Source organism: Myodes glareolus, chromosome 9 (assembly GCF_982192425.1).
Source record: "Myodes glareolus chromosome 9, mMyoGla1.1, whole genome shotgun sequence".
Taxonomy (NCBI): domain Eukaryota; kingdom Metazoa; phylum Chordata; class Mammalia; order Rodentia; family Cricetidae; genus Myodes; species Myodes glareolus.
Window position 1 is genome coordinate 41,855,116 of NC_142034.1, and position 24,490 is coordinate 41,879,605.

At 46.9% G+C, this 24,490-nt stretch overlaps 1 protein-coding gene across 1 annotated transcript in view; it reads left to right on the forward strand.

Moving 5' to 3' along the window:
• Positions 1-24,490, forward strand: part of Asic2 (acid sensing ion channel subunit 2) — a 1,092,647-nt gene that overhangs the window by 586,255 nt on the left and 481,902 nt on the right. The window lies entirely within an intron of this gene.

Genomic DNA, 24,490 nt, shown 5'->3' on the forward strand with positions numbered 1-24,490 from the left:
TCAGGCTACCACAGAGCCATAAAACTGTGTCGAGGTGATCAAACCCACCCTGCTCTCACATGAACAGTACTTGCCTGGGAGCCCCTTCCTCATGTTAATTATGGGAACTGTCAGCTGCCTATACAAAATTGGACTCCAGGCTGTCAAACGCCAGTGTGCCAACACTAGCACCCTGTCTTGACTCTTTTACTTCAAGATGAGAAGTAGCTGCTCCTCAAAGCCACCAGCAACCCAGTACTCATATGCCCCAAAGGATAAAACAAGAACCATCTAGCTGGGGTCTAGTTGTCTGAAAGTCAACCTCCAAATACCCTTTGTAATTTCTCTCTGGGAATAACTTCTAAAAGACAGAAACCCCTGATCTCTCAGAATTCCAAAGAAAGAACACAGGTGGGGCCCTGGGACACTTTCATCCTGAAGCAAATAAGAATTTACAAGGATGACCCCAGCTAAGACACTAAGCAATGGTAGAGAGGGTGCCTGAACTGGCCTTTCCCTGTAATCAGATTGACGACTACCTTAACTGTCATCCTAGAACTTTCATCCAGCAACTGAAGAAAGCAGATGCAGAGATCCACAGCTAAGCACTGGGCCGAGCTTCCAGAGACCAGTCGAAGAGAGGCAGGAGCAATAATATGAGCAAAGGGGTCAAGACCATGATGGGGATACCCACAGGAACAGCTGACCTGAGCTAGAGGGAGCTCACTGACTCCAGACTCATAGCACAGAACCTGCATAGGACCAAACTAGGCCCTCTGAACGTGGGTGATGTTAAGAATTTTTCCTAATGCGAGCTCTCTGCCAACACAAAAATCCCAATCAAGCCAAATCACAACAAGCCAGATTAAGAAATATCCAGGTTTAATGGGATTCCTGCGCTCTCGGGTGGTCCTGAGGGGAACTGAGGGCTGTGAATGCCGGGGTGGGGGGGGGGAGACCTAGTGTTCCTCTTTTGGGATCTCACTTAAATACCCTGTGGGAGTGGTCCTGATCCCCCACCCTGGCAGGGGTCAGGACCTGGCATGCTGGGATTTGGAGTCGAGACCAATACAATTCTCAGGCCTGGGGGTTGGGATGGATCGGAGGGGCTGGGGCCTACACTCCCAACTTAACAGGTGACAGTTGTGTGTCTTGGGTAGTCTGTAAGGTCACCGGCAGTGACCAAGATTTATTCCTAGTGCTAGAACTGGCTTTTTGGAGCCCATTCTTTTTGGAGGGATACCTTGCTCAACCTAAATATAGGAGAGGAGGAACTTGGTCCTGCCTCAAAGTTATGTGTCAGACTTTGTTGACTCCCCGTGGGAAACCTTACCCTCTCTGAGGAATGGATGCAGAGTGGGGGGGGGGGGGAGTAGGAGGAGGGAAGGGAGTGGGAACTGGGATAGGTACGTGAAAAGAGAAAAGATTGTTTAAAAAATAAGAAAAAAGAGAAAGACAGAGGGAGAGAAGGGAGGGAAGGAGGGAGGGAGGAAGGGAAGGGAGGGAGAAAGGAAGGAAGGAAAGAAGGAAGGAAGGGAGGGAGGGAGGGAAGGGAGGGAGAAAGGAAGGAAAGAAGAAGGAAGGAAGGAAGGAAGGAAGGAAGGAAGGAAGGAAGGAAGGAAGGAAGGAAGGAAGGAAGGAAGGAAGGAAGGAAGGAAGGAATTTATGCTCTAGAGTCCAGAGCCAGCTCTTTGGGGAGAGCAATCAGCTGGGAAACGGACTCTCACTGCCTCCCTCTAGTGGCTATTTTCAAAACTTCCTCCTGGAAGGCAGAAGGACTATTTCCAAATTGGATACAGTGTTGCATGCTAATAGACAAGCCAGCCCAGGTAACCATAGGACAGGAGTCACATCCGGGACACATTCTACAGTATAGTGTATTTACAGTCACAGAATGTCCTGGTCAGGACTCCAGCTGAACTCAAGAAGATTGCAAGACCTTCCCGCTCCTGCTTTGCTGTCCCGTATTCTAGCCCAGTTAGGACTATGTTTCTCTCTAATGGACAGGCTCTAATTTATAAGCATGACACAATGCCCCCATGGCCACAAGGCATTTATTTATGATCTTTCTCTAAATCCGAACAGCCTGAGACCGTTAGGGGAAAGCCACATAATCCACGGTGTCTGGTGTAAAGACACACTCTGGAGCCAGGCTCCTAATCAGCCCCTGGGTGGTGACAACCTCAAGGAATGACAATAATTAACATGGGAATGTTTACTCCATTTGTTTGTCTGATTCCTGGGCTGTGCTGAACGGTGCTGAGAACTGTTTTCTCTGCGAGGCAGGAAGCTGTTCTCTGGTCACCTGGTGTGTTCACAGACGTGCTGATTAATTGTGGTCTAGAATGTCACCACGACCAGGCTCTACTCTTGGGCAGTTAGAGTCTTGCTCACTCTGGGTCACGGTGACCTGGGTACGTGGGATTGAGGTGAGGTCAAATTTGACAGTTGGGCTAGAAGCCCCCAGACACAGAGTTGTCAGATTTGCCTCTTCCCTCCTTAAGAAAATGGCTAAATCCAGCTCTTTCCTGCTGAGCTTGAGCTGGCCCACATTCACACTCACAGCCCCGGATGCTGGGGTTCCTCTTTCCACCACCTTAGCAGACTGAGCCACCCCTCCCCCCGCACTCAGATTCCAGGCTCCACCCAGATGCCTGAACCCTGGCTGGAGAGCTATGCTTTCCCAGATGGTTCAGGAGGTGTTCACAGAACCCACACTGAGATTTACAGCCACGGGTTAAGTGTCAACATAAAGCAAAAGATTCCACAGGCTCAGGAGTCCCCAACTGTGCTTGAAAGGGTACTCAGTGAAACAAGAGAGAAGGAATAACCAGGGGCCTTGCAACACTCATTCACCCCCATCCCGCTCCTCCCCACAGTCCTCCACCTCCACCCCCCAACTCCCCAACAGTCATGAGCACCCTTCAAGCAGAGGAATCCAGAACAAGGCCATGGATGGGGTCTCCCTGCATTAGTTCAAGTCATGCACTGTGTGACCTTAGACCAAGTCCTTTGCTTCTCTGTGCTTTGGCTTCATCCACTGTGAAATCTGATGATTAAAAAGTTGTTATTTTACAAGGCCATTGAAGAGATTATGTTAGATTATGTGTGCAAAAGCATTTAAGAAGAGCAATAAGGGCTAGGGAGATGGCTTTGTGGGTTGAAGTGCCAGGTGCACAAGTGCAAGGACCTGAGTTCAAATCCCTACAATCCATGTTAAAACTGGATAGGTTGTGTGAGCATCTGCAATCCCAGGGTCCCTATGGGAAGGTGGGAGTCAAAGACAGGAGAATCTCTAGAAGCCAGTCTGGTATAGGCAGGAAAAGAAAGAGACCCTGTCTCTTTATCTGCGACAAGATAGAACGCAAGGACCGATACCTGAGGTTGTCCTTTGACCACCCCTACATGTGCTGTATGTGTGCAACACTATAGCACACACACCCACACTCACTAGCCCAGACACACACACGAAAGCACTCTCCATCACCCACAGAATTTGATGATCACTGCCACCACCCCCTAGCCCCATCTCTCTGCCTGCCTGGACAGTCACCCCATGTTTGGATCAGGATCACCCTTCTCCCTGTTTTGAGACTCAGAGGCAGGTGCAGGGGTTGAGCCGACACCAACCAGTCTCCTCCCTTTCAAAGCCGGCATAACCAGTGCTCCCCCACATCCCTCCTACAGATCTCACGTGCACAGCCACAAAAATCAAGTTCAAGCTCTAGAGGACTTGAAGGCTCTGGTTAGCTCCAAGGTGTCCATTTGTAAATGTCCACGGAGAACTCAAGCGTGATTAAGGACGGCTAGCTGGGGCGTGATTCTATTTGCCCTTCTCAAAGCATCAAAAAGAAGCCAGAATGAAACCCACTTCTCACTCTGAGACTAGTGTCCTAAAGTAAAAAGGATGGTGGTGGCGAGGGCCTCAACTGGGGATCAGAGTGTCCTCCCTGGCTCCGAGGCCGGCCTCCAACCTTGGGAAAGACTCCTGTGACTCTTCCTTCCGTAGCTCTCACCCGCATTGCACAGGTTGGGCTCTAGGACCCACAGAGAAAGAGATGGTGTATATTTAGCAAGACAGTGGCCTCAGGCTTGGTGGCTCTGCCCTTGCTTTTGGGCTTGACCCACAGCCCTCGTGGCCATCTTGACTGTAACCTTCATGAGAGACCTGAGCTTGAATCACTGAGCCGAGCTCCCTGGGTTGCCGACCAGCTGACCCCGTGCAGTAATAGATGTTTATTGTTTCAAGCTGCTAAGTTGCAGGGTGATTGATGGAGCAGCAGAGATGACTAATACACAGGAGGGGAGGGTGTCAGGACAGTGCCCAGAAGCAGGGGAAGCTGTCTAGAAGGCAGGCGGGGCTTCATTTGTAAGCAGAGAAACTGAAAAGAGGAGACGTGATATATGTTCTCAGATCCACTGGCCTGGTGAACGCTGATGTGAGACGCCTTTGTTAGAGGATCTGAAGAGGAGAGTCTGCATCCGGCCTCAGGGCAGTCCATTGTCTGGCTAGAGAGCAGAGCAACAGGAAATCAAACCCGGTTTAATAAGAAGGACGCTCGGCACCTAGAGAAGGCTGGGAAGGGGGCCAAGTGTGGTGACCTCTGATTGGTTTGTGTGCATGTAGTTCTACGTGTTGGAGGAGATGAAAATAAAGCTGTGCCCCTGATGCCCAGTCCACTACTAATCTAGTCAGTAGTCATTCCCGCACCAGCCCCAAGTTAGACTTACCTGGAGGAGCTCTTTAACAGTCTCAGGGTGTGGGGTCCACTCTGGACCAATGAAAGCAGAGTCTTGACGGATGGCCTGGATAATAGCATCTTTAAAACTCTTTCAGGAGATTGGAATGGACAGTCAGCTTAAGAATCACAACTATAGTGGGAGACACAAAGACAGCAACACACACATACACACGTATGCATGTGCATACACACGCACTTTGGTTAATGACTCTCACCATTCCCAATTGAGTAATGCAAGCTGTAAGTGTTGGGTAGGTGGAGAGGAGGGGAGAGCCCCTCTCAGCACAGCTCCAAGCCTCAGCTGGACCCTGCGGGAATTCTGCATTACACTGTAGACAGCAAGGGCAGGGAGCAATACAAAATCAGCGAGTAAAATCTCAGAGTGGAGTCCAGGGCTGTTTCAGCCTCGGGATTGTCCTTGGAGAGATGGGTAGGTGGGCAAAGTCTATAGGTGAGGACAGGTGGCCTCTCAGGGCAGGCGCTGAAGATCAAACAAAGCCTGAAACAGGTGAGTTATAGTTGACCGTGAGTGGAAGAAGCCAGGAGTGCAAAGCTCTCAGGTACCAGACACGGCTAGCTTGCCAAATTCTGTATCTCCAGCTATTCCTGCAAAAGCACATGGCATTGTTATCTACATTTTGTAGATGAGAAAACAGAGCTGGAGAGAGCTTATTAAACTGACAGGCCTTTTAGAAAACCACAGGCCATGGAATATGTTTGATTGCTGAATTGTGCCTAGCAAATCAGGCCATGAGCATCTTGGTTGACTTAGGGTCTCTGAGGCAACCTGCAGCTCCCACAGGATGACTGAACTACCCCAGGCTGGATTTGAGCACATTCATTTGTCTTGTGTGTCTGAAGAGACTGAGGTCGAGAAATCCCCTTCTCTCCTATCCTGTCCCCTTCCAAAGCTGTGAGAACATGGTAATTTCTCAGTCCTGTTTGCCCCACCCCCACCTTCTAAAACAAAATGCCAACTAGGCAGCCAAAATTCCTTAATTTATGCATGGCTGGGCACACAGCCATGAACACAATAGCAAAGAAATCATGACCCCCAAGGCCGTGGTGTTGGGGGCTGCCATTTAGGGTGCAAAGAAGCAAGGCAGTATGGAGGAAAGACCTGAGGACCTGCTCCAGAGGCGCTGCAGGTGAGACTCCAAGGGGGTGAACCATTTCCCTACAGCAACATGGGCACAGAGCCTAGGGGCTCAGAGATCATGACCCAGGGAGCCTGGGAAGTTGCAGGCCGGAGAACAGGAGGTGAGGGAAAAGTGGGGTAGCCTTTCCAAGACCACGTGACCTTTCTTGGCTTTAAAATCCCAGTTCCCGGCAGCGTACAGTTATAAAACTCCTTAAATGACCTATTACAATGCTACAGGATCCTGGTCCAAAAGAAAAGCCCATAATTCTTGGTCATTAGGGAAATGCCCTGGAAGGATCAATAGGGCGGTACAAACATCCAAGGGAGGGGGGTGACTCAGAAATGCTCTGCACTCAAGAGTCCCTTTGTCTTGTCAACCCCGTATCCAAAAGCAGCATGTTCCTCCTGGAGCCCATTCCCTGCCGCTGCCTCTACATCTTCCCATACTTCTCAGATGGCCCAGTTATGAACCCAGGGGCTGGGATGAGGGGTGAGGGAGACGGCAGAATTGAGAGACACGGGAAGACGGCAGGTGGTGGATGTAGTTTCTCCATTGATTGTAAATCCAATTTGTCTTGGTCAGTGCTGTGACAGGCACAGCAAAGTCCCTTGGGACTCGGGCTCAAGTTCCTTTATCTGAAAATCCTTTGCAAGAAATAATGATGGGCGGGGTCAAAGTTGACAAGCATTTGCAACTAAAGACAGGAGATCAGAAGCCAGAGACAACTGTATTTGTGTCTAGTTTCCTGCTGCTTGACCTGGGGAAATTGCTTAAGGCTGCTCTCCAGTTTCTGCTTCTGCCAATGGGAGTGACATCTGGCCACGGGGCACACGAGGCTCTGTGTATCCCATACCCAGCAGTGTGTCAGTCGCAGTGGGTACCAGTTTTACTCTCCATATTTGATATCAGGGTTGGTTCCCTCCCTACATCTGTGCTGGGGTCTAAGGCATCTCCTGAAAATGGAGCTGTCAGAGGCATAGGCCACCCCTGGCCCCATCTCTATCCCCAAAGGGAGGCGTGTAGGTTCCAGACATTCTCATAAGCAAGGCACCAGGTCATAGCAAACAGAACCCACGTACTGCTGAAGACACTGAAGTGTTCGCCCACTTCTTCTTCATCCTACAGCTCCAGATCTATGAAAAGAGCATTAAAACATTCAATTTAGCTGGTGTCGGATAAAGCTGACATTTTTTATTTTATTTTACTTATTGTGTTTGAGTGTGTGCATGCTCCCACGTGTGCAGTGTATGGATAAGCCAAAGCTTATCCCTCCATTGTGATCTCAATCACCGTCTACTTTGGTGTTCTGTGTGTTTGTTTTTCCTTTGACACAAGGATGTGGCTGGTACCAGGGTCTTGGTGACTAGTGTAGACTGACTAGTAAGCTCCAGGGACCCTCTTGTTCCCATCTTTCTGGCACGGAATCCCAAGCATGTACCACCATGCCCTGCTTTTCATGTGGGTCTTGGGGATTGAACTCCGGCCCTTGTGCTTGCAAACCAAATCCTTTCCCCATACAGTCATCTCCCAGGTTCCAGAAGTTGTTGCTTCAACACTCACCTTCTCCTTAGAACTTCATTCTGTCTCCAGGCAGCAATATTAATAGTCATTTCATAGTAGAAATAAAAAATTAAGTCTTAGCTACGTTGGAATAAAGAAAGGCTTTCCTAAACAATCTTCATTCAAAAACTGACAGAGTTCACACATTTCCCGGAAAACAATGGAAAGAACATGGCAGGTGGGGCCCTGAGGGACCAGCTAACGCTGTGCTCAGAGGACTTTCCATAGCCTTCAGCGCTTTTATTATTCTGAGGAAAAAGCTGGAAGTAAGTGCACTAAGTATTCAGCTGAAGACATTAGATAAAGAACTTTAAACTAAATTAACAACAGCACCCGAGATGTGATTTCATGGTAACAAAAGCTAAAATTAATGCATTAGAAAACAACCAAAGTCTTCTATGTTAATTCTCACTAGTTTTTCTGTTTCCCACAACAGCCCCTCGGTGCCAGCACCTTTGCGTCTGTGAACCTCCATACTTTTGTTCTGAAGTCTAGCTAAACACCCGTGTCTATATGGTGCATTCCACGTCTTTATAGAACTGACTGAGAAGACCATTTGGTTGTATTTAGAGTGTTAGACTGGACTATGGGGCATCCGGTTCTAAAACTAAGTTCACCATGATTGTCTCCAAGCCACTTTCTCTTTCTGGTGCCTGATTTCCAACCTGTATGTTAGAAGCTGAGGCTCCCTGCTGGCATCAACAGCTGTCAACTGGACTTCATTTATGGCAGTTACCCTCCCGGCATGTCACTGAGTGACTGGAACTGTCCCAATGCCTGAATTACAGAACGCTGATGTAAAAGGTGATGGCAGATTTGAAGGACAAACTCAGGAAGTGAAGGCAGCCCCAGGACAGCTTGGAACTTGGGCCTGGCCTAGAGTATTATAATGCAGTATCCTTCACTCGTCAGATCTTGTCATTGAGACAAAATCCTGGGCCAGACAATTTAAGACTTATTTCGGTTCATGTTTTCCGATGTTCAAGTTCATAGTTCATGGCTCCATTGACTCTGGTCCATGATGAAGCGTCCGAGTCTTAGGACAAGCTGAGGCACATACGGTAACATGTTGATGTACAAGGACAGACCACGTGTTGTTAAGGTCTTACATCCCCAGATGCAGGTGGGATGGATTTGAGTGTGCTCTGTGACTATGGCAGCCTGTACCCTAGCTGTCCATCTGCCTGACTAAAGTAGGAGTTGCCAGGTTCTAGCATGTAATTCTAGGTGGATGAGCACTCAGAGTCACCAAGCCTACCCCTTTTTTCAAGAATGTCTGGGAATCCAGAACTGTATGAGAAATCTCTCAATTGTTGCTCATTTAAAAAGAGTAAAAATTAATTAGAAAAGTAAAGCTGGGGAGCTATAGAGACGGCTGATGTTTAAGAGTGTTTGCAGTGCTGACAGATTTCTGTCCCTCCCGGTCCTGCAGTCATTCAGTCCCAAAGAAATACACAGAGGTCTATATTAATTATAAACTGGTTGGCCTATTAGCTCAGGCTTTCTTATTAATTCTTACATCTTACATTAGCCCATAATTCTTGTCTGTGTTAGCCATGTGGCTTGGTACCTTTATTAGTGAGGTATTCTCATCTTATGTCCTCTGCGTCTGGGTGATGACTGCAGACTGACTCTTTCCTCTTCCCAGAATTCTCCTGTTCTTGTCCCCCTGCCTCTACTTCCTGCCTGGCTACTGGCCAATCAGCGTTTTATTAAAAATAATACAAGTGACAGGATAAAAGGCCATTGTCCCACAGCACTTTCCCCTTTTTTTTCAAAACAAGAATTCTGAATCTAATATTCTTTGTTTATCTTTTTGTCCAGATCATTATCCATTTCATCTTGTAACCAACACTCTAAACAAAGATAAATATCCAAAATCCATTTTGGTGGGGAATGCTGGTAGAGTTTTCCAGGCTACTTCCTGCTGATTGGGAGCACTGATAATTTTATGGGCACCTGAAGAATATTTAAGACCATGGTCAAGTCCTGGCTGAAATATTCTGTGAGGTTTTATCATCTCAGCCAGCAGTCTTGAGGCTGTTCTGGATGTAGACCTCAGAGGAAACTCCAACAGAGGTCCTCTGAAATGTTGGATCATCTGGACCACCTGCTCCCACTGGAGATACTTTTGGGGGTCTTCCTTAATCAAACCTGGTGTTTCTTAACCCAGAATGAATCCACAGCCTCTCATTTCCTGTGGAAACAAAAACAAATCCTTCTCCAAAGTAACATATCTTTTGACTTAAATTTTTAAGTCAAAGCATTTTTAAAATATGTATGTTGTATTAATCCAGGAACATTTATAATCAAAGGTCTTTTAGCAGCTTTTACTCCTTCCTCGGCCATCAAACATTTCAAAGACAACACAACAACATATAATATCCAGACTCTCCGTGTATTTTCCATCTTTACGTGGCTTTATTTTAAACTTTATTTCTTTTTTTTATTTTAATTTTTGGCTTGTCGAAACAGGGTTTTCCCATGTATCTTTGGCTCTCCTGAAACTCACTCTGTAGACCAGGCTATTCTTGAACTCACAGAGAACTGCCTGCCTCTGCCTCCTAAGTGTTGGGATCAAAGGTGTGTGCCACCACACCCAACTACTCTCTTTCTTTCTTTTTATTTTAAGAACTTTATCCTTTTTCTTTCTCTCCCAAGCCTACATATATTTTTAAACACACTGTAAACCATTTAGAGGTTTTTCTATATCTGCTTCTATCTTTACTGTATATCTCTCTTATTCTGACCACATGAGTCTTTAATTTGCTAAGCAATAAGGCAAGGATTAAAGCCTTGGCTTTGACAGCTGGATCCACTCCATTCCTTAGCTTTCTGAGTGTCTTGCTTCATGGTGAAGGTACTGGTGGGAGCCATATTGATTTCCACAATTCTACGGAGTTTCAAGGTTCCCACCACGATCAAGAAGCATACTATCGGCTACTCATCAGCACCATTTAAGTCTCTGGTGGTGGGGCCTCTTAAAAGAGCTGCAAGATTTTTGCAGCTAAAGCTGAGTCAGGAAATCTCTCTTATTTTAAATGAGACATGCTTGCCTCTAGCAAACAGAGCCCACCTGAGAAAATGCTGCTACCAAGAAGTTGTGCTTAACTCTGTTCTTTCTGTGTCTAGAATTCCTTCCCAAACTCCCTCAGGTTTTATGTGGTTGCAGTTGTCCACATTGTACCATTTGTTGACGGATATTTTGGTCCCACCTGGTCCCACAGTCATTCAGTCCCAAAGAAATGCACAGAGGTCTATATTAATTATAAACTGGTTGGCCTATTAGCTCAGGCTTTCTTATTAACTAATTCTTACATCTTACATTAGCCCATAATTCTTGTCTGTGTTAGCCACATGGCTTGGTACCTTTATCAGCGAGGCATTCTCATCTTGCGCCCTCTGTGTTTGGGTAATGACTCCAGACTGACTTTTTTCTCTTCCCAGAATTCTCCTGTTCTCGTCACCCTGCCTCTACTTCCTGCCTGGCTACTGGCCAATCAGTGTTTTATTAAAATAATACAAGTGACAGGATAAAAGACTACTGTCCCACAGCATTGCCGCTCTTGTGAAAGGTCTGAATTTGGTTCCCAGCACCCACACTGGGCAGCTCACAATCACCTGTAACTCCAGCTCCATGGAAGCTGATACTTTCTTCCAGCCTCTGTGGCATTTACACACACTGACACATACACACACACATACACACACACACACACACACACACACACACACACACACACAAAGAAAAGAAAATATTAAAAAAGCAAAAGCAAAAGAACTCTGTCCAGGACACAAATACAATCTCTTCCAGTCAGTTTTCATCCATGGGTCATCAGTCAGGATCTCTGTTCGAGCCCAACCCACCTGCCATATGGAAGGGGAAAACCTTAGTTCAGAGACACAGCTGAAAACCCAGGGACACACAAAAGGCTTGGGGCGAAGTCCAGACCATGACTCCCTAGCTATTGCTCTCTTTATTGCTCTGTAATTCTGCCACCCCCGAGATGCCCATCTGAAGAGAAAGGACCTGAACTTTCCCATAACCTCACTACACAAATACCTGCCATTTTGCTAAACTTCCCAGACTCCTCATTTTATACAAAAGGAACTTGAAACCTTGGAAATAAAACAAGATATGCATTCCCCTTACACAACTGCAAGGCCATGGCAGATCCCAGACCTCCACCCCTAGGCCAGCCTTGCCCTCCCCAGTTCTTTAAGCGCTTGAAAAGCTCCCAGGGTGAGGACTATATTCAGCTTTTGATGAATTGCTAAAATATTCTATCCCTAAGCACATCCAACAGTCAGACAATCCTCATTACACAGTCCCCAGAACCAGGCCCCCAGGCCGCAACACCTTAACTTCTCTCCATGGGGGGCTGACTCACCAGCCTGGCACAACCTTTATCCTCTCTGATGGATGATAAACATGTCTGCAGCAGGCACGGAGCCCGCCAACAGTTCCGATTTGTCTGCTAATTGGAGCTGGTGCTAGGCCGGCATGCTGCCTGCTGTCTGTTGGTGGGTTAGCAAGAGGGGTGGGAGGGAAGCAGCATGAGGATTCCTGAAGACCAGGTGTGGGTCCTGCTGCTGCTGAACCTGCTGGCCTCAAGAAAGAGGCTGTTCCTCTTCTCTAGGCATCCTCTAATTATCTGTGCAGTGGGCATCACAGAACCCACCCCATAGATACTACCAGAGTCCACGGTCAGAAGGAAGATTCAAACCTAAGACAAATGAAATTCCTCATTTCAAATATTTACAAGGTTTTCATGGTGGGCAAGTTGAAGCCCAAAAATCAGTCAGTTAGAGGCCGCCATGACACAGTACCAGCCACCTTGGCCACCCTCCTGTGCAAGCTTTCTCTTCTCTCTTGATGGGATCAGATGACGTTTATGGAGCTCTTTCTCTGTGCCAGGCATTGAGCTCAGCACAAGATACTCATTGCCTTGTGGATTCCTCCAAATATTCCTACTGCTAATGTGACCAGGTAGAAAGGAAAGTTTGGGGAGCTTTAAAAAAAACAGTCTGAAGACTTACCTCCTAGTGAGAGAGCAGAGCTCTCCGGTAGAGAGAGGCTTTGCTCCTGTGTTCCCCCATCCATCCCTTCATCCACACTTGGAAGGTTTTGGACACCATGTAATTTCTCAGGAAACTTTCTTGTCTTTCCTGTTTGCTTGGATGTCTCTACTGCTTGGCAATTGTGCCTGTGTAAACTTGTTCTTGAGGTCCAATTCCTAGCCTACCTCCCCAGGCTGCACTCCAAAGGCAGGCAGATCTTCTTTGCTAGTTTCTATGGGCTTCTGGTGCCTGATTGCCTGCTGTCAGTTCTGAAGATGCTTGTCACACTGCACTCCTGACACACATTATCGGCAAGCCGGTCACAACTGTGTTAGTATACTTTGTCATCTGCCATTACATCCTGAGCAGCTCAAACCCTAGAGGCTCCTTGAAAGACAGGGCTCTTCCTCTATTCGACTTTCCATCTCTGGACCAGCACACAAGACATGAAAATGCTCTGCAAATATGGGAGAAAGAGACAGGAAATGAGAAGGGAAAAGAAGGAGAGGGAAGGACACGAAGAAAGAGCAGGAATGGAAGGGAAGGATAAATAGGGAGGAAGAGAAGATGGAGGAAGGCAGAAAAGGTGAAGTGGAAAGAGAAATGATGAAGGAGGAGAAAGGGGGCAGAGCTAGGGAGGATGGCGAGGAGGGAGTACATTTCTGAGTGTATTCGTTCAGTAAACGGTGTTGAGAATGGCCATCAAGTAATAGTTTTCTCACCGAGGGTCCTGTCTGAACTGTGGCCTGCTTTTGTGTCATCTTTGACTGAAAATGGTCTTTACATTTTCAAAGGCTACAAAAGAAAGAGAAATATATGTAACATCTGGCAGAGAACCTCATGTCCCAGAGCCTAAATTATTTACTGTGCTTTCAATGGGAATGTTTGTTGACCCCCTAGCACAAGAGGAAGAAGACTCTAACTAGAAAGAATTGAAGACACAGTTAGAAATAGGTACGTATCCACCTTGGAGATGGAAAACTGAGAAAAGAGGATATAAAGCAGAAGAATGTTAAAAAAACAAAAACAAACAAAGCCCCCTGGGGTGTAAAGTACCAGAGCGATGACTTGTCACATGTAATTGATAAGGATAGGCTGCCCACCTCCATCTCAGCACAGGACCTGGGGAGCCTCGCTTGCAGTGGGGTGCAAACATTTACGAAGCAACTAATGGGAGCTAAATGGGAATCCCACCCAGCTATCATGAGACAGCATGGTTAAAGAAGTCAGTTTTAGGAACTGGTATAAGAACAGAGATAGAGAGAGTATCAGAAGGCAGACTCTGGCCTCCTGGGGGAAAGTCAAGGGTTTGGATTCTTAGTTTCAGTGAGGATGGCAAGACATGTGTTCTATCATCTGGCCAGTAAGATGGGTCTCCAACTTTTAACTTACTAAAACTCTTTGCTTAAATATTTTATTTTTATTTTTATGCATGTATGTGTGTTTGTGCCTAAGTGTTTATGCACATGAGTGTACTATCCACAGTGGCCAACAGAGGGCACTGATTCCCTTGGGGCTATAGTTCCAGGTGGCTGTTAGTTACCTGATACACTGGAACCTGAACTTGGGCCCTCTGCAAGAACAGTGAACACCCTTAACAACCGAGTTATCTCACCAGCCCCTAAAATTCCTAAAATTTGGAACTTTCTCCGAAAAGGTCCAAGCTCTGCTCAGCATTCACTGAGCATGCATTCCTTTGACAAATAGTCATCACAACCAAGTGCATGTTATTTACTGAATACTTGCTGTGTGTGAGGCATCGGCAGAGATGCTTTTCTGTATCAACATTATCTCAGAGATGAATATACAAAATCCCCATTTTATAAATGAGAAAATTGAGGACTGGAGAAATCAGTGAATATGTGACTACCAAATGGCAGAGACAAATTGTGGCAAACTGGCCCAGAAGCCTGATTTTTCAATAATGCTGACATCTAGGTTTTGTGCATGCACACATATGCACATATGCAATTAGTGTCGAGCAAGAGAATTCATGTGTGTTGACTGGTGTCTGGGACAGGCCACAGGAGCAGCCTGTCTATCTGTCTGACTTGGTCTTTGTTTCTGTTTCTGTCTCTGTCTCTGTTTCTCTCTCTCTCTCTCTCTGTTTCTCTCTCTCTCTCTCTCTCTCTCTCTCTCTCTCTCTCACACACACACACACACACACACACACACACACACACACACGCACACATGCTATACTACTGGCTTAGTTCTTTGTCTAGCCTTCTTTCCTCTATATCCCTAGGCCTGAGATTCTGGTCTAAACTCAGACTTAATTGACTGGAATCCCTCATGTTCATTTCCATTTCATCAAGAACATGCTTTGCATTGATTTCATACAAAAATGAACAAAAAACCCATTTTCTAAGATGCTTGGAATCTAGTGAAAGGGTAGGCAAATATTTGGTCTCAAAGAAAAATGTAAGCTAATGGACAAGTGGACTGTCAAAGCTATTAGCCCAAGACTGGAGCATCTCTGGGTCTGGACATTGCTTAACAAGACTTCTTCTTTTTCTTTTTTTAAACCCCAGGCCTGGCCATCCAAAGTAGCAAGAGCTGACAGACAAGAGAGAGTATTTGACCTGGAGAGACATTAGGATGCTGGATGGCTGGATGATTTGCACAGATGGAGCTTCAGCTGCATCCAATGAGGAAGTAGGAGCCAGATCACTGGGACTATCTGTTGGGGACTGTGACACTCAGACCCTGAATTTCCTGTGACCCCCCTGCCTGCCGGAGTAAACAACTTGTTATGCTTGCAGCTGCTCTGAGCAAAACAACTTGTTTTCCTGTGCTTGCAGCTGCTCTGAGCATGAGACCCTGATGGCAGGGGAGTGGTTTCTGGTGGCTTGCAGCTGAAGAAGCCCGAGACCTAGGGCGTGGCCATCGGTCAGGAAAGGCACTATATAAGCTGCCCTGTAACACAATAAAGGGGGCATTCTTGGGGAATTCAAGGATGACCCGTGCCCCTATGTGTGTCTGCATGTCTGTTTCAATCTCCAGTCCCTTGCCCAGCTTGCGAACGTCCCACAGTTCAGGCAGTACACTGCAGGTGTAGTATCATAGTACACGTAGTACGGCGCTACAGGACCATTGTACACGTAGTAGTGAGGACACGTACACTGTTTTTGCAATACACAGAGGGATTTAAAATTTGCATGAACAATGATGAGAGGCATGAAATAGTTAAAGTAGGAAGTGAGATAGGCAGACTGGAAAGTGTGAACACTCCTAGAGCTGGGTTAAGTATGCAAGGAGGCTGTCGGTCAGCTTTCCAAAGATGCAACAAGCTGAAATGATTAAGCTGAAGAAAAAAAAAAACGCAGAGGTATGGAAAACCAAGATGGTTGGTGCAACCAGAATGTCTTGGTTGCTTATTGGGTGAAACAGAGGGAGGAGGGAGGAATCTTCGTTTATACTCCCCTAAACCTCAGCTGCATCCCTCCTTCAGAAAGCTGGCCACTTGCTTTGTATTCTCATCCTCTGGCTGGGACATATTCTCAATGCTTGAGACCACTGAAATCTCAGCTGCCCTGGCATTACACCTACCTATGACCATGAGGGCCTGAGCCACCTACCACGTCAAGCTGACTCCCCAAATTGTCTCCAATTTACCTGTTAAATATCCTATATTAACAGTCCTGGACCAGACCCTTCTTCTATATTTCATCCGACCCACACTGAACCTAACCTTGCAGCAGCACTCACCCACCCCAGCTCTGACATAGCCAACTCCACCCTCCGCCCCCAAGTCCCCACACAAAACTGTGAAGAAGGCTAATATGGTAGATTCCAGCTATCTTGACAGCTAGGAACAATGGACCTGAACCAACAAGATGAAATTTAGCAGAGATAAATGTCAAGTTCTACACAGTGAGCCCAGAAATCAATCACAGGGACAGGATGAGGAGACCTGATTTGCAGTAATGATAAGGAAGCATCTAGGGAGAGTGGCAGAGGAGCTAGACAGGCGCCCAGCCGTCGCTAGGAACATGGGGCGATGGATGGATTCAAAATAGCACTAATAAAGTTCAAGGCTGAATTAACAACAGTGTCCAGGTAGAGAAATGTTGCCACCTGGCATTTGGTTCGGACTGTTTAGATCCCAGCTAACATACATGGGTACTGCCAGGCAAGTGTACCCTGGAGGGCAGAAAGGAGTGATGGCTATAGAAAAACGATTCTAAAACCTTAACGAGGAATACAGCCATGGCTGGCAGAACCCAGTACTCAGCTCACACAAATGCCTGCCATTATTTCCTCCTTGGTTGTTCAACGCCTCAGAAATTATCCCAAGAATAGTGGTTCTGCTGTAAATTCTCTCCCCATCGCGTATCTTCATCTTGGAATGTGAAGGAGATCTTGTCTTTAGGGACCAATTCTGCCTTAAACAGGTGAAGAATCTTGAGCTCAGGAAAGGCTTGTAGCTTTCTCAAAGGTGCGGAGTGTGCTGGTGCCTAAGCGAGGATTGGAGATGAGGTCGGTCAGACGCTCTTTCTGAAATGTGTCCTGGTTACTTCCGTACTCACCCAACTGCTCACTGTTCACAGTTATGGAAGAATAGGGAGGCGGGAGAAAGGGAGGAAGGAAGGAGGAGGGGGAGGAGGGAGAGTAAGGGGGGATGGGGAGGAGGGGGAGGAGAGGGAATGGAAATAGAAAAAAGGGGGGAGGAAGGGGAGGAAAAAAGAGGGAAAGGAGGAGAAAGGAGGAGGACAAGGAATGGAAATTGGAAAGAAAGGAGGGGGAGGAGGAGGGAGGTGAATGGAGAAGGAGAAAGAGGAGGGAGAGGAGGGGGAGGAGGGAGAGTGAGGGGCAATAGGGGAGAAGGGGGAGGACAGGAAATGGAAATAGAAAAAGGGGGGAGGAAGGGGAGGAGAAAAAGGAAGAGGAGAAAGAGGAAAAGGAAGTAAAAGGAGGAGGATAAAGAATGAGAATAGGAAAAAAGGAGGGGGAGGAGGAGGGAGGAGAACAGAGAAGAAGGAAGAGGAAGGAGAGAAGGGGGAGGAAGGGGAGGAGGAGGCAGTGGCTGTGACAGCAGTAGTAATGGTGACAGGATGTATAGGCCTGTCTTAGTGCTCATGATAAGGAGACTTCACACTGGGCATCTACTAGCCATAGACTGCTTTTGTTACCTCAGTGAAGTGAGCCAATTTCTTGGGCAACTTCACTAGATAACCCTGGATCCTATATCCTCTTTTACCCACCCATCCACTACTGCCTGGAGAATGTGATAGGATAGGCTGACTCCTCTGCCGGAGGTGGGCTCTGCTGCTTTGATTGACAGCAGCTTCAGCTGTTGTCCCAGGTCAGAAATATAGCCAAGTCTTGCTTGTCATGACCCCACTTCTCATCACAATTTTAAATTTCAATTTTATTATCATCACTACTACCATTTTCTCAGCCCTGGCCCCTTTATGACCATTTCTGTGCCCACAGTCTTTCTTGGTTCTTCCAATTACTTTACGAGGTTGCCCACGGGAAGCTGAGGCCTAGGAAGGCCTTATGACTGGCAAGTCTCCAGCTCCAACTGACTCATGTGACTTTATTGGCGGTGCTTCCCCGGGAAAGCTGCATCTCTTGAGCGTGCCTTCCTAGGGTCATAAAGGAAGCACACAGCCATCTTGCAATTTTCCACTTTCAAAATTCTAGGGTGAGAAACTCATTTTAGATTTATGAAATAAAAAGGAAGAGTGAGGTGTAGAACCCAGAACCCCAGAAGGCAAGAAGCCAACCTAGGGTAGCTCTACTCTGATTAAGGTCTCAGGAGGAAATACATGACAAAGCCTATTCTACAAGAGGATAACATCTACACCCTAACATAAGTTGATTTCAGGGTGTGGCTAGCATTGTAATGTGGATCGCTGAGTGTCTGGGAACTTGTGACTAGATTCTGCCGGAAGCCTGGAGGCCCAGGCAATTGTCCTTACCTTCTGTTTGGAGTTGGCAAGCCAGCTATGCTCCGAGATGTAGGCTGGACCCTCAGGTTGCTATGCGATGTGTACAAGTACCATGGAGAGTTCCCCTGGACCCACACCTGCCCAGCTCACCAGGCTGCCTGGAATGCATGTCCCTGTGGCCTCCTCACTGTCCCAGCTGCCTCTGTAGAATGAACTCCACTTGTTCTTCCATTGCTCAGATTAAGTCCTGTGTCTTCTACCAGACTTTTTGTAGGGCATCTGTGTATAAAATGTCACCTTCCTGTCCCTTGAAGTTGTAGCAATATAAAACCATCCATTTGGGGATATATATAGCAATATAAAACCATCCACCCACCTCATCTCCAGGGTCAGCCTCTGCTCTAAAGAGACCATCTCTGGCCTCCCACACAACATTCTGCAGAGAGATGAAGTCACGATGAAGGGAGATTTCAGGGATATGGCTTCTGCACACATCCTCGTGCCCAGGCTTCTGTTCAGGTAGGAGCCTCCTTGTCATTCATCCAGAGGTCCCTCCACTTCCTGTCCCACCTTTCTCCACTCCCCAGTGACACAGCTATGCATGTGAGCCCAGAGTCTGCCCCTTCAGATGTGGCTTCTGAGGAGATCATTCTTCAGGATGGCCTTTTGCAAAAAAGAAAGGTGACGTTTGCTGAGTGGATGAACTTCATGTGCAATGGCGGGAACAGGATGCACTGGGCATGTTGGCTGCAGATCTCTTCAAAGCCTCTACCTGCTCATCCATAACATGCACACCTATGAGTAATAAATACTGAACACCTTGTCTTCCACACAGTCTCGCCCATCCCAAAAGAACTAAGTCTGCTAGGAGTATCTTTTAGAACACACTCGTCTGGCTCTTCCCTGGACCAGTTTCAGTGCTGTCATTTATTTGCTGTGTGACTTCAGGCAAGTCACTTTCTTTTTCTGTGTCACATCTTTGTATGTAAAAAAAGAAATCAAAGCAAGGTAGGAACTAGGAAAGTTGATCCCTGAAGCTACCCTCTGGCACTGATATTTTCTAATTCATTCCTCTGTGTTTTCTGATGTCTCTGCATTCTGGAGCTGGGACGACAAACATGCGATAGATGGAGAACAGCATTGTGCTAGCAAGACTCAAGACAATGAGCCTTCAGGGGCTGCTTTGAAAGCTTGTGGGATACTTTCTAGGTGTAGAAAATTATATTCAGCATCATATGCCATTAACAACACCCTGGTGGCTTAGGCATTGAGAGTGGCTGGTAGCTCAAACCAGATGATCCTTACTGGGATTGTTAAGTTTCAGGAATCGCTCTGGGGATTTAGATGCCACTGGTGGTTCATGCAGGGATGAAGTCAGGATTCAGACCCATGGGCTTCTTCCATTCTAAAAGCCAGATTACAAAAGTACCATTCTGAGGTACTAGAGACTCTGAAACAACTAAATTAAAGCCGCTGTGAGAATGTCAGAGGCAGCAGAGGGGTGGTAGTGGAGCCCTAAGCATATTTACACAGCAACCTGGACCAATGGGGTAGCCCAGCATGCCTACTGCCTCCTTTCACCCCGAGCTAGTAGGATTCCTTGTTGTTGTTGTTGTTGTTGTTGCTGTTGTTGTTGTTTTGTTTTCCAAGACAGGGTTTCTCTGTAGCTTTGGAGCCTGTCCTGGAACTAGTTCTTGTAGACCAGGCTGGCTTTGAACACACAGAGATCCGCCTGCCTCTGCCTCCCAAGTGCTGGGATTAAAGACCTGTGCCACCACCGCCCGGCTAGGATTCCTTTAACTGTCTCCTGGGTGTGAGGTCTCCCAAACACAGGGGAAAAAAAGAAACACAAAGAAAACATGTCCCTTACTACTAAGAACTAGAGTTCTTTATTCTAAGGGATACTAATCTTTCAAGTACTCAGTGATAAAAGCATTTTATTACTAGTTATATCCAGAAATATTACCCATCTTTCTGCACCCCAGAAAGTCCCTACTGCCATCAACACTCTAATGTTTTTGGAAACCTACTAATTGGTTATTTCAAAGTTACTCACCTCTATTTGACCATGAAACCCTGTTTCTGAGATTTTTGAAAGATTTCTGTTGTTTTTAAAAGTGTGTGTGTGTGTGTGTGTGTGTGTGTGTACACATGCAAGCGCGTGTGCACACGCATCAGTCCAGGTACCTTCCAAGACCAAAGGCATTTCTCCCTGGATCTGGGGTTATAGGCTGTTGTGACCCACCTGATGTGATGTGGGTGCCGAGAACTGACCTTATGTCCTTTGGGCAGAGCAAGAAGTGCTTTTACCACTGAGTCGTCTCTCCAGACACTGACTCTTTCGGCCAGGTCTCTGACCTCGGAAAAAAAGTGAAGCCACCTATAAGCCACTGTAATGTTTTAGGGGGTCAATCAGAATTCTTCCTTGAGACTTTTGAACAAGTCCTAGATGAGTAATTGGGACTCTAAGTGTGTGAGCCAGAGTTGGTAGATTCTGTGGGGCCCCGATATATCACTTTGGCACATCAGTCTGCTATCACGTGAGGAAAAAAGGCCACCTCTCAGAGAATCTATTCCTACCTACCATCTCACGACTCAGTGTTGCTGCGATTCCACATGGTTCTTCCGTGTTTCTTCATGTCACCTTGGGCTTCTTCAAAGAAATCCCTTTCTCTTTTTGTCTTTTAAAAATCAAACTCAAGTCAAAATTGTTCCTGTCACAAATTAAATAAAAACTGTCTCTAACTTGGAGTGAATCTGCTTGTTGAGGACGTCACTTTCACTGCCTAGACGTGGAGCCAGTGGACTGTTACAGAATGAAGAAAAGGGCAAGGGTTGCGGTGGCCTTGGAGTGAGGTTTACACAGCAGGAAACTCTGGACACGGTACCAAAGCATGCATGAGGAGTTTGGAGTCTGTACTGTGTCTAGAGTCTCCCTCAAAGGCTGAGTGTTAAAGAGCTATAGTCTCCAGTTTGGTGCTACAGGAAGACAGTCAAGACCCATATGCCATGCGGTCTGGAGGGGCACTGGGGCATACCCTTAGGGGGGAATCTCCTTCACTTTGAGCAGAAGCATGGATGATTGCTGACACAGGATATAATTGACTATAAGTTTATTACTTAGTTTCCATGCTTCTGTTTCCTCATCTGAAAAACTGGGGTGATCTAATTCTTTCAACCAAGACACTTTGGGATCAAAGGGACACATTTTCCTTTTCTTGAAGTTTGTCCCCTGGATTGTACAACCATCCTTCCGTACCCATCCTTGGCTGCAAACTCCCACTATGTCACCCTTCCGTATTCAAAAGGCTAATCTGGACCCTTGGGTTCAGAGACTGGCAAATTCCTGGGGAAGAGAGGAGCCTGTGTCTGGTCTTGTGGCTTTCTGCACCTAGCTCTGAGGCTTAGGGCAAGCAATTTAATGCCCTAAGTGCCCACCCGTTTACCTATAAAATGGAACTAAGAATCCTTTACTGGGTTCTCCCTGGAGGCTGTGCGGACTGAGGTTTCAGAGGTGGCTCCTGGGCTGTGCACAGCGGACACTTTCTGCTCTCTTCTCTGCACTTTCAGCCCCAAAGCCAGGTGGATTTCTCAGAAGAGAAGCAGAGAGTGTTTCCGGAGAGCCAGGTTTCCTGAGAGTCCTGGCTACCTCAGGGCATTAATGAATGGGGAAGTCTGTTTGCACTGATTGTTTCCTGGGCCTGTCCTTTGAGGTCCTTCAAACTGCCCCCTCAGGGCCCTTCCTCTGACCTCCTATTCTTATAAAATGAGAAAACAAGTTTCAACCAGAAAATTGCTTGCTATTTATATGCCCCAAGGTGACCTCTACCCAGGATAAGATAAAGGGGACAGCTGGTTGAAAGCAGCCCTTTGGGCTCGACCTAGAGCCCATCTGTGGTCCCCGGGGGTGAGGATCTTCTTGATCCTTCACCAAGAATCAGAGGAGGGTAGTGCTTTAGAGAAGACTCAAGGGGGTGCTTCGTAATCCATCTACCCGTTCAGCACATGTTTAAGAGGTGTTTGTGTAGGGCAGGTAGGTGCTGAGTACTGGAGATACAATGATGTATGGACATATAAAGTCCCGCTCACAAAGTCTATAGTCTCCTAAAAGAAACACTTTTTAAACCCGCTGTAACTACACCCTTACCTTACCCTATTCCATATCCAAAATCCATAGACTGGAATCTGTTAGGAAGGTGAGCTCATTTGAATTTTCAGGGGTATCTGGAAACTGCTGGTTGTCAAGTCTCCAGTATGTAACATTATTTATGAATGGTGCCCTGCTACCACCTGGGCAGGGTCAGAATTCAAGTACCCCATGCTTCCTGTTGTCACACATAGCTAATTTACTAAGCAGGGCAGACAGCAGTATGAGTGGGGCTCTGACTCCAGAAAGTATGAGGCACAGTGGGAAGAGGGTACATGTCCCACAGCCTAAGTCTTCCCTCAGGAATGGACTCCCAGTATCCAACTCGCTGTAGTCTAAACCAACCTCTTTTCTGTCCTAAATTCCACTGACAGTTTTTCTGTCCCTCCACCTTTCTCTTGGGTTGGATCTCCATAATTCCCCCAGGGAATTAGATGGGTCTACTCCTCAAGCCAGACTTGTATAAACCTTGTCGGATGGAAGAAACCAGAGACACACTCTGGAAGCCTTTAATCCAATATTCCGCTCTAGGTGGTTCTGATGCCCAGGCAGTCTGGGGGACCACTTAGTTATCACTCTTGAGAGGATGAGAGTACAGAATGAGTCTAGGGGTGTTGCAGAGTGAGTCCTGTACCAGGCGAGGAGGCTGAAGATGACAGGTAATGTCCAGGTACAGGACATCATCCCTTGTCTGTCTCCATGTCTGGACTGTGGAGCTAATGTGAGTTAGTGATGAAGTTAGGAAGAAGAGGTCTAGCCAGAGAAATCTGAATGCAGAATCCTATATATGGGGCAGGACGGGTCATCCAATCCATTGTGTCCTCATAGGTTTTAGTTTGGGGACAGCTCTGCCCAGACATCTTTAAGATCCTCTCATGTTGCTTTTAACTTGATGTGTGACCTGTTGTTTCAACCCAGTGGCCTCTCAGATATCAGTATAGTGTACACATCGGATGTTGGGTGTCACCTAGACCCTGAATTTGCTGTGTGGGATTAACTCTTTTTTGGTCACTTGCTGTGACCTTGGCTCCACAAAAAGCCTGGTAGACTTCATTTCTTTGACCCATCTCAATATCTTTGTAAGAAAGTCTTGTAATGCTCCTTTCAAAAGAGAGAAAAATAACACTTAAAAAAAAGATAAAGAATTGCCATAGTCTGTAAGCGTGTGTGATCTTCAGCACAACTCCCAACATGGCTCTCTGTCTCCATGACAACATGCCGAGCATGATGAAGCAGTCAAGTGATTTACAGTTCCCCATCAGAAGTCACTGTGTCTCCAGGGATCAAAGAAAAATTAAGCATGAGGCCAGGGCCAAGACCTTCCTACTGATCCCAGACAGGGCAAGTGCTCAGAGGCCAGAGCTGCCATTTCGCCGGGCTCCAAGGCCACTGGCTTGATCTCTGCTCTCCAAGGCAGACAAGAGAGAAAGGAGCAGGTATCTAGTGAGTGACAAGGGCTGGGGGAGAAGTCAGAGAGCTAGCTCCTGCCCCCAGCTCTCTGTGTCTAGCCTGCCTGTAGGATCTAGACAGTTTTGTTTGTTCTCTCTCTCTCTCTCTCTCTCTCTCTCTCTCTCTCTCTCTCTCTCTCTCTCTCTCTTTCTCCTCTCAGTTTTTCCAAACCACAGGAACAAACAGAAACTGGTAGTTTCTGCAGGAGTGCCTCACCTGTGTGGACTCTGATACTCCCTGCAGTGGAGAGTGAGTCAGCAAGAGCCAAGCTAAGTACTCTAGTCTGATGGGTGGATGGAGTCCTGGAGCCACTGGCTACACTGGACTCTATAGGTTCCAAGTGCAGCTGCCCTGGAAGTGTTTCCCTGTTAAGACTTCACTCATAGTAGAGGATGGGGGACAGTGTCATCTTAGGGGAGGGTGGCAGGCTCCTAACAAGGTGGATGTAGCTCCCCAGACAGGACCCGAAAGGGGAGCTTTATCGGAGCACTGAGTACAGTTAGGCTCAAG